The sequence below is a fragment of the Notolepis coatsorum genome (assembly GCF_963971535.1).
Source record: "Notolepis coatsorum genome assembly, chromosome: 18".
Classification (NCBI taxonomy): Eukaryota; Metazoa; Chordata; class Actinopteri; order Aulopiformes; family Paralepididae; genus Notolepis; species Notolepis coatsorum.
Window position 1 is genome coordinate 2532246 of NC_140182.1, and position 13602 is coordinate 2545847.

The following is a 13602-nucleotide window of genomic DNA, read 5'->3' on the forward strand; positions in this document are numbered from 1 at the left end:
TTCAATCTTAATACACGACTTCAAATAGATTTAGCCCGTTTTTCCTCCTCCCCACACAAGCTGATTCAAAGGAGCGCCTGGTAATTTATTGTGTTGGGAGAACGCCTGTGACCGTAGCTCGGCCCGGATGACTGCTGTAGCTGTATATCATTGTAAGAGAAGAAGAGAGTGTATTTTATTATAGTGTAAAACAATATTATTCCTTCAAAATTCAAAGCAATGAGAATGGATGGTTTTTTGAGAGCCGCCAAAAAGCGCCGCCCGGCTTGTAGGATAGGTTTCCCTTCACTTGAGTTCCTGTGATGGTTGTGTTGTGTAATTCTGTGTGGTGTATACATTTCTTGCTCAGCTCTGCACTACAACCAATAAACGCAGTAACCGTTTGAAGAGAGTGACCGTGTGTAACTTGGGATGTGCAGAGTGTCCTGGATGCAGACCGGGATCCGTCGGGGTAATGAGGTTAACGAGGGTCACGGTCAAACACAAACCATGACCTCATATCGGGTTAGGCGTAACTTTTTTGTCGCAAGCGGAAGACGAAAATGTTTTTGATTGTTGACGCCCTTTAACCAGGGGTGTCAAAAGTACCCCGAATTATACTTAACCCTTTAATCGCCAAGGGCGACTTTAGACGTCATTCCTCGCCATGCGTAATCTGCCAATGACGTCGTACAGCGTCTTTGAGATCAATATTTAAAAAATCTGTCATGGCAATCATATTTCACCCACGGAGACTTGAGATCTCCTGTAGATCTCCTCTCAACTCTCCAACGGTTCAAGACCGCCATCTGGTGGCCGATCGGCGAATCGCCAAAACCGGAAGTGAACGGCCGGAAGTGGTGCTCACCCATATTTCGTCCGGCCACTCGCTATCGCTCGCGGGACTCCAGCTTGATACACTGGATAGCGATCCGTTGCCAATAACTCGATAAACAACATGATTTGGACGTATATAGTATTATACAACCTGGAACTGAACCAACTAGATCGACATCCCATAATAGCGAACTTTCTGCTCCACGCTGATCGCCCAACGCTATGAGGAAGCTGCAGTGAGTTTCAGCGTGTTTGATTATTATTATACATACACACTGCTCTGATCAACATACACACTGCTCTGATCAACATATCACCCATACTACATAAATGATTTAACGTCGGCCACGGACTTATAAACCCCCCCCCCCTCCGGTCACCAGCAGATGATGAGGCATGACGTTTAGGACCTTGTACAATTGAAATGTTTTATCTGACGTCAATCGGTATCAAACTACATTTGATGATCTAATATATGTATTTATGGCTATAACTCACGTTCTATGGAATGTTGCAGAAAACGATAAAAACATATTTATAGTTTAGACCATATTTTAGTATGAATGTGTGAATGAAAAAGTAGAACGTTGCTATATCCTAAACGATAGATACTTGATGTTGAATGGGCCATAGTAATGTCAATTTAGCAATACAATTTAAAAAGTTATAGCCCTGCAAAGAAGGGGAACATCTCCATAGACTTACAGTGGTGGCAGAGAGTGGATTAAGATCAGAATAATCTCTGGCAGATAAAGGGTTAAGTTAAAGTATGGGTACCGTCTCAAAATCGTACTCAAGTAAAAGTCAGAGTATCTGGCTAAAAACACACTTGAGTAAAAGTCAAAAAGTTTCTACTTAAGTACTAAAATGTAAAAACTTTTTTCCTGACTATTCTTCTGATAGCAGGTGTTTAATCAAAGATCCCCGCTTTCTAGTCTCGCACAAGGACCAATCAGCATGGGTATGGGCGTGTTCATTTTCCATTGATGGGGATTTGATTGGCTGTTTTTAAATAAAGAGCGGCCGCAGGATTAATAACGTTAACGTTAGTTCGGCCAGAGAAACAAATATACTAATTAAAATACTTGGACCTGCGAGGTTTGTACTTTGTAGGTCTGCATTTTAAATGTAAGGTGTTTTTTTTCTCTGAAATGTGATTGAGTAAAAAGTACAAAGTATACAAACCTAATAATACTTGAGTAAAGTACAAATCCCCAAAAACGACTTAAGTATTGTAACGAAGTACAATTACTCAAGTACTGTACACCCCTAAACCTGATGGGAGTATCCTGGTGATTAACCACTACCTAAGAGCTGAAACGGAGAGGAAAGAATAATATTAATATAATAATTATTATATAATATGAGTAAAATAATAATATAGCAAATAAGCCACGTCTCGTTCCCCAGGACAGACTGTCCTCTTCTGCTCAAAGTGATTCACTATTGGGTTCAGCCTGTCGGTTAAAGCAGCCTACAACACAACAGGCCAGGGCAACACATCGGTTAAGGAGGTAAGCGGCCTGGTAATGGAAGGGTTGCTGGTTTGATCCCCGGTATTGCCTATACTGCCGAAGTGCCCCTGAACAACGTTTGTATCTACCAGCCTTCTCCAAGGACGCATTATTAGACGTAACATTAGCTCAATACATTTCAACCAGAGTTTGAATCAGAAATAATAAAAATTTTGACTTATCGAGGGACAAATGTTCACACTTATTTGTTATTGCCTTTTAAAGACAAGTACACTGTGCTATACTATAATACACCAGTGTTGTAGGACTTGAGTTCAGGACTGATCTTCAGGACTTGGACTTGAGCACCTATGACTTGGACTTGGACTCGAGCACCGACTGCATTCGGACTCTGAAGGTGCAGACGAGGACTCGGACTTGTTACTTGATAAATAGTTTATTTATTTAAAAAAATAAATGTAATAGGAACCAATCATTTGACATAAGATATTGATGGCTAGTGCATTTGATTGGCTATTCAGATTTCTTTATTCACCATTTTGTACAGGTACAAAATGGAACGTGATTTGACATTACAGTGCATGATTGATTTTTTCACAAATAGGAACAACATAATAATAATGATAAATAAATAAGTAAGTGCAAAACAGGACAGAACAGTGAGACAACAATAAGACAGTAAAGTGCACAGTGGTGGGGGACATGGAAACAGTGCAGCACAGTCACAAAGTAAATAAACTCCCATTGAAATGTTTAATTTATGTTTAATGTAGACCTTGTTTTATTTGTATGACGGCTCAGACTCGACCTCGATGACTTGGACTCGGACTAGGGTGATGGGGACTCGACTCTGGCTCTTTGGTGACTTGGACTCGAACAACTGGGGACTCGAGATGTGGTGACTCGACTACGACACTGACTATACTACACTATATACTATTACTGTATTTCACTGCTTTATATACTGTTCTGCTAAGGTAGCTAGCGGGTGTGTACTGTGTGCTTTAATACACGCTGCTGTTATGACTATACCATTACCTCTGGGGGTGGAGTCGTCATAGTTACGCAGGTTCCATGTGTCAGTGTGTGTACAGTGTGTGTCAGTGTGTGTACAGGAGGTGTGGCACCCACTGTCTCCGTGGGCTCAGCAGAAATATCAGCACTGGGTAGCATTCCTTAAGATGGTCTAGTTAATAAAGTACACCTCTAAGCCGCAGGACAAATAGCCGGACGAACAAAGGGAGTGGACATCGGATTTAAAATAATTCTGGACTTAAACCTAACTGGTACCATCACAGGTAGGCTCATTGCTTCCCCCCCCCCTTACATTTAATGTTAGAAAGATCAGGCGCAATATAGTCACTAAACTGTAACCGGCACTTGATGAACTATCATTTGTTGTTATCCATTTGTATAGAGGAACATTCTTTCTTTACATTGTTTATTATTACAGTTGTCTTTAAAATGTTTCTTAATACATATGTACAATAATACACTAAATTGGTGACGTCTATTCTTGATACTTGACACGTTAACCGTGTAAGTTTTGATCCACCTTTGTTTGATGAACGATTTTTTGTACCTACATCATACAAAAAGATAGTGAAAGACTATACAACACACTTTCTAGTGAAAATGGATTTTCTTTTCTTTATATATCCCTAACGCTAAAACATACTTAAGTGAAACATTTATTCAACACATTACATTTCTCTCTAGTGAGAATTGAAAAGGGGACATTATGTATCTTTTCAATAATTCTATACAACCTCCTTGAATCTGGAACATGTTTTTTTGCTTGAAAGGTTTGCGATTTTTTATTTTTTTTTAAACTAGTCAAAATCTAATTCGAATGAATTATTTTCTAAATAATGATATTCTTCCCTGCCTGGCTACCGCACGCACACCCGCGAGTAGACAAGGTACAAACTGGGCAGTGCGTTGGGTGGGCAGTGTTCCTGACTCCAAGAAGCACAACTAATTAATTAGTGTTGTACTATAGCTACTCAAGTCCGGGTCCCTGGACGCGTCTATATTTTCTACAACGGAGTTCAGCGATTTGCGAATCTGATTGGCCACTGACGTTTCTGGTCATGTGACATGTGCGCCCAATAGCGCGACGAGCTGTGCCTTTGCCCATTTCCGCGTCGAACAGCCTGCAAAGCACCTGGCGTTCTATCGCCACGCTCTAAGACAAACTCTAACCTTAACCGACTTCGAACGAGCGCCTAAGCCTAACCAGTGTAGACACTTACGGTCCCACGATTGGGCGTACATGTCACATGACCAGAAATTACACTGGCTAATCAGATTCGCAAATCGCCGAACTCCGTTGTAGAAAGTATTCAGGCGTCCTGGACTGATCTTCAGGACACGTGAGTCGACTTGGACTTGAGCACTGATGACTTGGACTCGAGCATCGACTGCATTCGGACTCGGAAGGTGCAGACGAGGACTCGGACTTGTTCATTGATAGTATTGAATAGTTATTTATTTTTTCTATTTCTTTTTTTGTAAATCATTTGGCATAAGATATCGATGGCTGGTGCATTTGTTTGGCTGTTGTGTCACAAAGTAAATAAACTCCCCTTTGAAACGGTGACCGCTGAGTCATTTATGTTTAATGTGGACCTTGTTTTATTTGTACGTCAGCTCGTTGACTGTGGAGTGGACTCAACCTGGAGGACAGACTCAGACTCTAACACTGGGGACTCGAGACTCGACTACAACACGGATTAAAGCTATATCCCATAATGACATCATCAAGGGGAAGTCATTTTGAACTGCTTGTTAATCTGAACAGTGTCTAAATAAATAACATGTCCGACAGCCAAATCCATACAAAGACTAGGCTGAACTAATTTTCCATAATATGCCCCCTTTAAACCTTAATACTTAAATGAAAACACCACTCAATTCCAATATGGTAAATGGTAAATGGCTGCATTTACATAGCGCTTTACAATTTGTTCCTCACATTTGACCCGTTCACTCACACATTCACACACAGACGGTGGAGGCGACCGTGCGAGGTGCCGACCTGCTCATCGGGAGCAGTTAGGGGTTAAGTGTCTTGCTCAAGGACACATCGACACGCTGCCCGGGAGGAGAGGGAACCTCCGGATTACCAGACGACTGCTCGACCCCCCGAGGCGCTGTCGCCCTGTGATCGCACCACCTGTGTCAATGTTTGTGAACATGAGGTACTCTCTCCGAGCCAGAAACCAGAGACATGAGAATCAAACTTGTGACGTCATCAGTTACATGAAGTCTGGAGCTGTGTGGACACATGGGAGACACGTTCTGTGGACACACTTTGTTTTCATACCCAAATGAGCTTTTTTCTTTATTCTTTTATCAAATTATTTTTATAATCTTTTTTTTTTCTTTTTTTACATAATGTGACGGGGTCCTCTCCCGAACTCCTTTGATTCTCTCATAAACAGGCGTAGTCGAAATATCTCGTTGGTGGGTGTTTATTTCCCGCCTCCCAAAAGTGCAGAGGTGATATAGTTTTACAAAAAATGTGAAAAAGTGAAAGTAACGTAAACCAAAATACCCTATACTTACTATATCTAACAAAAGTGGAAAAAGAGAAAACAAATAAACAAAACAAAATATACTTAATACTTAACACTACACAAAGTCTAAATACACAATATACACTACTACTTCTACTACAAGCAATACCAACACGTTGTACTAGGGATCCTGGTTACCTTCACTGTAACTCAGTCCATTCAAGACTGACGTCCCTGGGCCAAAGCAGCTCTCTTGTATCCAATAGCCCCTCCCACTAGGCTTTAAACAGGATGTACATATTATTATTCTTTTTAACACATTAAACCAATTCCTACACACAAAATATATATCCTCCACTATATCACATAACTTCCAACTGTTTTAAATTACAGATAACCAAGTAAACAGTACAATACAATCATATCGCTCACGTGACGATTACCTTGCGTCAACCCCTCCCATTTAACCTGGCGGATATGTGTGCTTCTGCTTGGCCAACACGTCAACCTAGGAGTGCAGAGCGAAGCAAATGCATCATGACTGTGAGTAAATAAATGTGATGTGATGAATGAATGTCTTGCTGTATGAACGTCATTCTGCTATAACAACGGAAACGGAATGAAATGATTGTGCGCATTCGGACATCCTACGAAAGCTGACAAGAGGGAATGTTTGGTGTGTGTGTGTGTGTGTGTGTGTGTGTGTGTTGCCCTGCGGAATATGTCGTGTGTGCGTTCCCATGTGCGCTGTCCACATGAAACGCACCACATTACATTATACGGTTATGGTATATGGAAAGACAGACAATGAGTGTGTGTGTATGTACAGTATGCGCACTGCCCGCAAAGTCAGTGACGGAGCCGCACCGTCACATCATCCCTCTCCTCCTCGAGGTTGGCGATGTGCTGCAACCTGGATAGGTAATCTGCCACCACATTGGTCTTGCCCGATCGGTGTCGGATGTTAAACTTAAATGGCTGGAGTGAGAGGTACCATCGGGTAAGGCGGCTGTTGTGGTCCCTCATGGAGTTGATCCAGGTAAGAGCTCGGTGGTCCGTTTCCAGGTCAAATTCCCGTCCAAGCAGGTAGTACTGCAGACTCTCCAGCGCCCACTTAATGGCCAAGCCCTCCTTTTCCACTGTGGAATACCTGGTCTCCGGTGGCTTCAGCTTGCGGCTCAGGTATAGGATTGGATGTTCTTCCCCAGGGTCTCCTTGGGCCAAAACCGCTCCAAGGCCAACTTCGGATGCATCCACCTGTACCAGAAATCTTCTGGTGAAGTCCGGGCTCTTGAGGACAGGGGAAGAACATAGGTGGGATTTCAATGCTTTGAAAGCCGTTTCACACTCCTCTGACCAGTTTACTGGATTCTTCTGGTCCTTATTGGTCAGTGCTGTAAGTGGGGTTGCAATGGTTGCAAACTGGGGCACAAAACGTCGGTACCAGCCAGCCAATCCCAGGAAGGACCGTACTTCCTTCTTGGTCCGAGGTCGAGGGGAGTTTTGGATAGCTTCCACCTTATCCACTTGCGGACGCACCTCACCCCGTCCTAGCAGGTAGCCCAGGTACCGTGTCTCCTGCTGTGCCCACTCACACTTGGCAAGGTTGAGTGTCAATCCCGCCTTTCGGATTCTTCCCAGCACCAGTGACACATCTTGGACATGCTCCTCCCAAGTCGCACTGAAGATGACCACATCATCCAGGTATGCTGCACTGCAGTGGTCACACCCCTGGAGGACTCTGTCCATCAGTCTTTGGAAGGTGGCTGGTGCTCCATGAAGTCCAAAGGGCATCACTGTGAACTGGTACAAGCCAGCTGGTGTTCGGAATGCTGTATATGGCCGACACGACTTCTCCAGCGGGACCTGCCAGTATCCTTTACAGAGATCCAGGGTTGTGATGTATCTGGCAGCTCCGATCTTCTCCAGTAAGTCGTCGATCCTTGGCATGGGGTAGGCATCAAACTCAGAGATGGCATTGAGCTTCCTGAAGTCAATGCATATCCTGAGTGAACCATCTTTTTTAAAGACAATGACTACCGGACTGCACCATTCTGAGTTAGAAGGTTCAATCACTCCGAGCTTCAACATCTCCTCTATCTCCAGTCGCAGCTTTTCCACCAGCTGTTGGGGGACACGGTAGGGACGTTGGCGGATTGGCCGTCCATCTTTTAGGCGAACTACATGCTCAATGAGGGTGGTTTTCCCTGGCCTGGCGGCAAAGAGGGATGGAGACTCCTGGAAGACCTGGAGGAGCTGTGCAGCTTGCTCTAGAGTTAGATGTACTAAGACAGGGGTAGCAGTTGTAGTTAGAGCTCTCAGTCCTGTCTCCACTTCCTCTTCCACGTCCACCTCCCTCACCAGCAGAGCTGTTCCTGGCGCCTGGATTGGACGTTCCTTCCATTGTTTTAGGAGGTTCACGTGATAAGTCTGTTTCTGTTTCTTCTTGTCCGGGTGATGGACCTCATATGTGACAGGACCCATCTTGCGGGTGATGAGGTATGGCCCTTGCCATTTCGCCAAGAGCTTGCTGTTGGACGAAGGGAGGAGCAACAGGACTTTTTGGCCAGCCTGTAGCTCACGGTGCCTGGCCTGTTGGTCATACCAGGCCTTCTGACCTTTCTGGGCCTCACGCAGGTTGACCTCTGCCTCCTCCTGGTATCCGGCCAGCCGATCCCTCATCTCCAGCACAAACTGCACCACCCCTCTGTCACTCGAATGGGTGGAAGGACCCTCCCAGCCCTTTCGGAGCAGATCCAACGGTCCCTGTACCTCCCAGCCATACAACAGTTCAAATGGTGAGAAACCTGTTGAGGCCTGGGGAACTTCTCGGTAGGCGAAGAGCAGAAATGGGAGCCAGCGATCCCAGTCCTTGCCAGTGTCATCCACAAACTTCCGCAACATCCTCTTCAGCGTCTGGTTGAACCTTTCGACCAAACCATCAGTTTGCGGGTGGTAAGGGGTGGTCCTGATCGCTGAGATGCCCAATTGTTTGTGGAAGAGATGCATCAGCCTAGAGGTGAAGTTGGTCCCCTGGTCCGTCAAGATCTCATCTGGTATCCCCACTCTGGAGAACAGCTGTACCAAAGCCTGCAGAACCACGGGAGCGGTGATGGTGCGCAGGGGAAAGGCCTCTGGGAAACGGGTGGCGTAGTCACTCACAACCAGGATGTACTGGTGTCCACCGCTGCTTTTCACCAGAGGGCCCACGATGTCCATAGCAATCCTGCGGAATGGAGTAGAGATGACAGGGAGTGGCTGGAGGAAAGCTCGGTCAGATTTGCGGGCAGGGCATGTTTTCTGACATGTGGGGCATGTGGCGCAATATTGATCAATGTCAGTGTACATGCAGGGCCAATAAAAGCGCGCACTAACCCGTAAAAATGTTTTATGGCGGCCAAGATGGCCGGCCCATGGGAGGGTGTGTGCTAGGTGCATGACCAGTCCTCTACAGCTAGCAGGCACCACAAGACGTCTGTGGTCATCTGTAACTTTGTATAACACGTTATTATCAACAATGAACATTTCCTTTCCCACACAATTTGTTTTGGTCTCTTCTACCACTTGCATAAACAACGGTTTCAAAGTTACATCTTCCCTCTGTATCACAGAAATATTTTCAGGCACTTCCCACATTTTGTCTGTTGGTTCAGGTTCGGTAGATTTTAGCTGCTTCTCAAAGCGGCGTTGGCGCCGAGATTTTTTTGGCCCCTTAGTGCCACCCTCACACAGACTACTGTCAAAATCTGGGAGTGGTTGGACTCCAGCCTTTGCCTGGGCTCGAGTTATCACAGGACACACAACATCTCCCCTCTTCCCCGAGACAGTTTGGACTGGCAATTCTGTCTCCTGCAGTAAATCCACCAGTATCGGTAAATCTCTCCCTAATATGAGATCTACCGGCAAATTGTCTACCACCCCAACAGTTAATAGGTAAGGCTGGTTCTCAAGGGTAACAGTTATCTCTGTTTTGGGGTACAGATGCTTATCCCCATGCACACACAACACATCTGCTTGGCGGCTATAGTCCACACTGCCTACTGGTACTATACTGCGTTTCACAAATGACATAAAGCTACCAGTGTCCAACAGAGCAGTAACCTGGCGGCCATTAACAGTCACAGTCCTATAGTGCTGAGCTTGCACTTCCTTATCCCCGGTAGTCTCCACCTCAGGCCGGGGTGCATAGCAAGCGCCTGTGGCCTTAGCCTTGCGTATGGGACACTCAGAAGCTTTGTGGCCTGACTGCTGGCAATAGTAACACACAAAGTCAAAGTCCTTACCGGCTGATCGTTGGTTTGGGGCAGAGCTGGGGTTACCTGGAGGTTCCTGGTTATACCTTCGCGGTGCAGGCTTTAGATAGGGTGGCTGGAGCAACTGCCGGGGTTCTGCACTGGTGGAGCGTACAGCTGGTCCTCCTCTTCGAGCGTTGACGAACTGTAGAGCCAGTTTAGCAGCTGCCAGTCCCTCCCCTGGCTCATGCTCCTTCACCCATGTCCTCACCTCGGAGGGAAGTAGCAGGAGTAACTGCTCCAAGATGATCGCCTCTCCAACCTCCTCCTTGCTGTGCTGCTCGGGCCGAATCCAACGACGGTAGAGCCCCTTCAGGCGGTGATAGGTCTCGGTGGGGTTCTCTCCCGGTGGTACCGCAGTGGACCGGAACTTCTGCCGGTACGTCTCTGGAGAGATGTCAAACTTCATCAGCAGTGCCGTCTTCAGGTCTGCATAGCAGTGGGCTCTTTCCTCATCCATCGCCGTGTAGGCCTCCAATGCCTTCCCGGACAGCAGTGGCACGAGTCGGCATGCCCACTCACTTTCCGCCCAGTTCCATGTTCTAGCCATGCGCTCAAAACGTAACAGGTAGTTCTCAATGTCCTCACCCATCAAAAATTGGGGAATTTTAGGCTCATTATAGTGCCTCCAATCTGGCCTTGACTGCTCCGGCCTACTGACTGAGTCAGAAAACTGCAGAGAGGGTTCCACTGATGGTGCATCCTGGTACCCATGCCGGGGTGCAGGTGTTGGCGGGTCAAGTCTGGGGTTGCTTGCTGTCCCTGGAGTTGCAATAGGGTCATGCAAATTTGGGGCAGGCAGTGAAATATTTTGACGTTGCTGGGGAGCTGGTTGAACCAGTGGAAGAGAGGTCCGCAGGCCTCGAATCTCTGCCAGCAGGCCCTCCTCTCTCCTTTGCTGTCCTGCTAGGAAGTCTCATTATTACCAGCAGTTCTCCCCCTGGTCCACCGGTCGGCGCTGGGGCTGCAGCGCCCTTCTCGTCCTCCGGGTCTGTCTCCCAAGCCTGGTCGGTATCACCGGTTGCCGACTCCTCATCTCGCTCTTGTCTCTGGGAGCGCAGTCCGGCGCGCTGCCTGGGCAGGCGGGTTATCTTCTTTCGGCTAGCCACCCCGCTTCTGACACCATATGTGACGGGGTCCTCTCCCGAACTCCTTTGATTCTCTCATAAACAGGCGTAGTCGAAAGATCTCGTTGGTGGGTGTTTATTTCCCGCCTCCCAAAAGTGCAGAGGTGATATAGTTTTACAAAAAATGTGAAAAAGTGAAAGTAACGTAAACCAAAATACCCTATACTTACTATATCTAACAAAAGTGGAAAAAGAGAAAACAAATAAACAAAACAAAATATACTTAATACTTAACACTACACAAAGTCTAAATACACAATATACACTACTACTTCTACTACAAGCAATACCAACACGTTGTACTAGGGATCCTGGTTACCTTCACTGTAACTCAGTCCATTCAAGACTGACGTCCCTGGGCCAAAGCAGCTCTCTTGTATCCAATAGCCCCTCCCACTAGGCTTTAAACAGGATGTACATATTATTATTCTTTTTAACACATTAAACCAATTCCTACACACAAAATATATATCCTCCACTATATCACATAACTTCCAACTGTTTTAAATTACAGATAACCAAGTAAACAGTACAATACAATCATATCGCTCACGTGACGATTACCTTGCGTCAACCCCTCCCATTTAACCTGGCGGATATGTGTGCTTCTGCTTGGCCAACACGTCAACCTAGGAGATGCTTCCAGCTGCAGCCGTTCAGACCAGCGCTTACAAGCCCCGCACATACAAGCCCCGCACATAGCAACCCCTCGCTTCCATTGGCTGATTTTGGTGACGTGATTTTGGGTCACGTTGCACGTTGCACTGCGGGATTGATTGATTGATTGATTGAAAACTTTATTAACAGATTGCCGTATGATTTGGGTCACGTTGCACTGCGGGATTGATTGATTGATTGATTGATTGATTCATTGATTCATTGATTGATTGATTGATTGATTGAAAACTTTATTAACAGATTGATTGATTGATTGAAAACTTTATTAACAGATTGCCGAATGGGTACACGTGACCACAGGCCCTGATTGATTGATTGAAAACTTTATTAACAGATTGTAGAATGGGTACACGTGACCTGACCGATTGATTGATTGATTGATTGATTGATTGATTGATTGAAAACTTTATTAACAGATTGCAGAATGGGTACAGTGACCGATTGATTGATTGATTGATTGATTGATTGATTTATTGATTTATTGATTTATTGATTGATTGATTGAAAACTTTATTAACAGATTGCAGAATGCAGTACAGCTCAATACACACAATTGTTAAGGGGATGCAGACCATGCAGTACTGTTACATTTGTGACATACAGTAAATATATACAAGGGGGAGGGAACTGTACATTTATGATGAATTGAAAATGGGGGACCCTGATGTAAACAAGACGGAAGTCTTTCTCTGGTCTGCATCCCCTTAACAATTGTGTGTATTGAGCTGTACTGCAGATATATTTCAATTGCCTTACTTATTTACATAAGTATTATAGGCCTACAGCAGTATTGTACAGACAGTCTGTGTGAAGTCTGTGTGGTTATCCAGCTGCACAAAGGCAGAGCAAGAGGCTCTACAGAGGGTGGTGAAGGCGGCAGGCAGGATTGTCGGGACTCCTCTATCAAACATCACCTCCGTCTTCACCTCCCGCTGCCTCCACCGCTCCAAGTGTATCATCAAGGACCAGTCTCACCCAGCACATCACCTCTTTCAGCTCCTTCCCTCAGGGAGGAGATACCGGTCCATACATGCCAAGAGTTAAAGATTTAAGAACAGCTTTTTCCCCCAAGCAGTCAGACTGTTAAACGCTCATTGACTGTCCCCTCACGTGCACCATGCACTTACCTGGACTTGATAATCACTGTTACCACTCATCATGCACTTTATTTAAAATATTCTGTTATGTACAGTGTTATATGTGTTTCATGTATGTATATATTGTACTACGGTCTGTGGGAGCTCCCCTGAAATTTCACTCACGGTCATATAAGAGTTTTAATGTAGAAGGTTTTATTAATGAAATGTTGGGTATAAACTGGGAGGAGGTATGTTGTGAGGATGACCCAGAGGTTGCACTGGACTTATTTATGTCAGAAACAAATCAGCCCCATGGATAGATAGTAGCTTTTAATGAATTTTAATGAATGAGAGAGACATACTGTAGCCAAAAAAGCATCAGTGTGTTCCAGTTCTGCAGATGACAGACAAAAGTACCGTTCCTTACGTAATCAAGTCACAAAGTTAAATAAGGTGAGAAAAAGGGAATATTTTAAACCATGGTTATATGATGTGAGAAATGATGGTAAAAATCTATGGAATGTTTTAAATCAAATTATGGGTAGAAAATCCAATGTCTGTACACCTTTTGTTGAGTCATATGGAATTGTCCTAACCAAACCATGTGATATTGC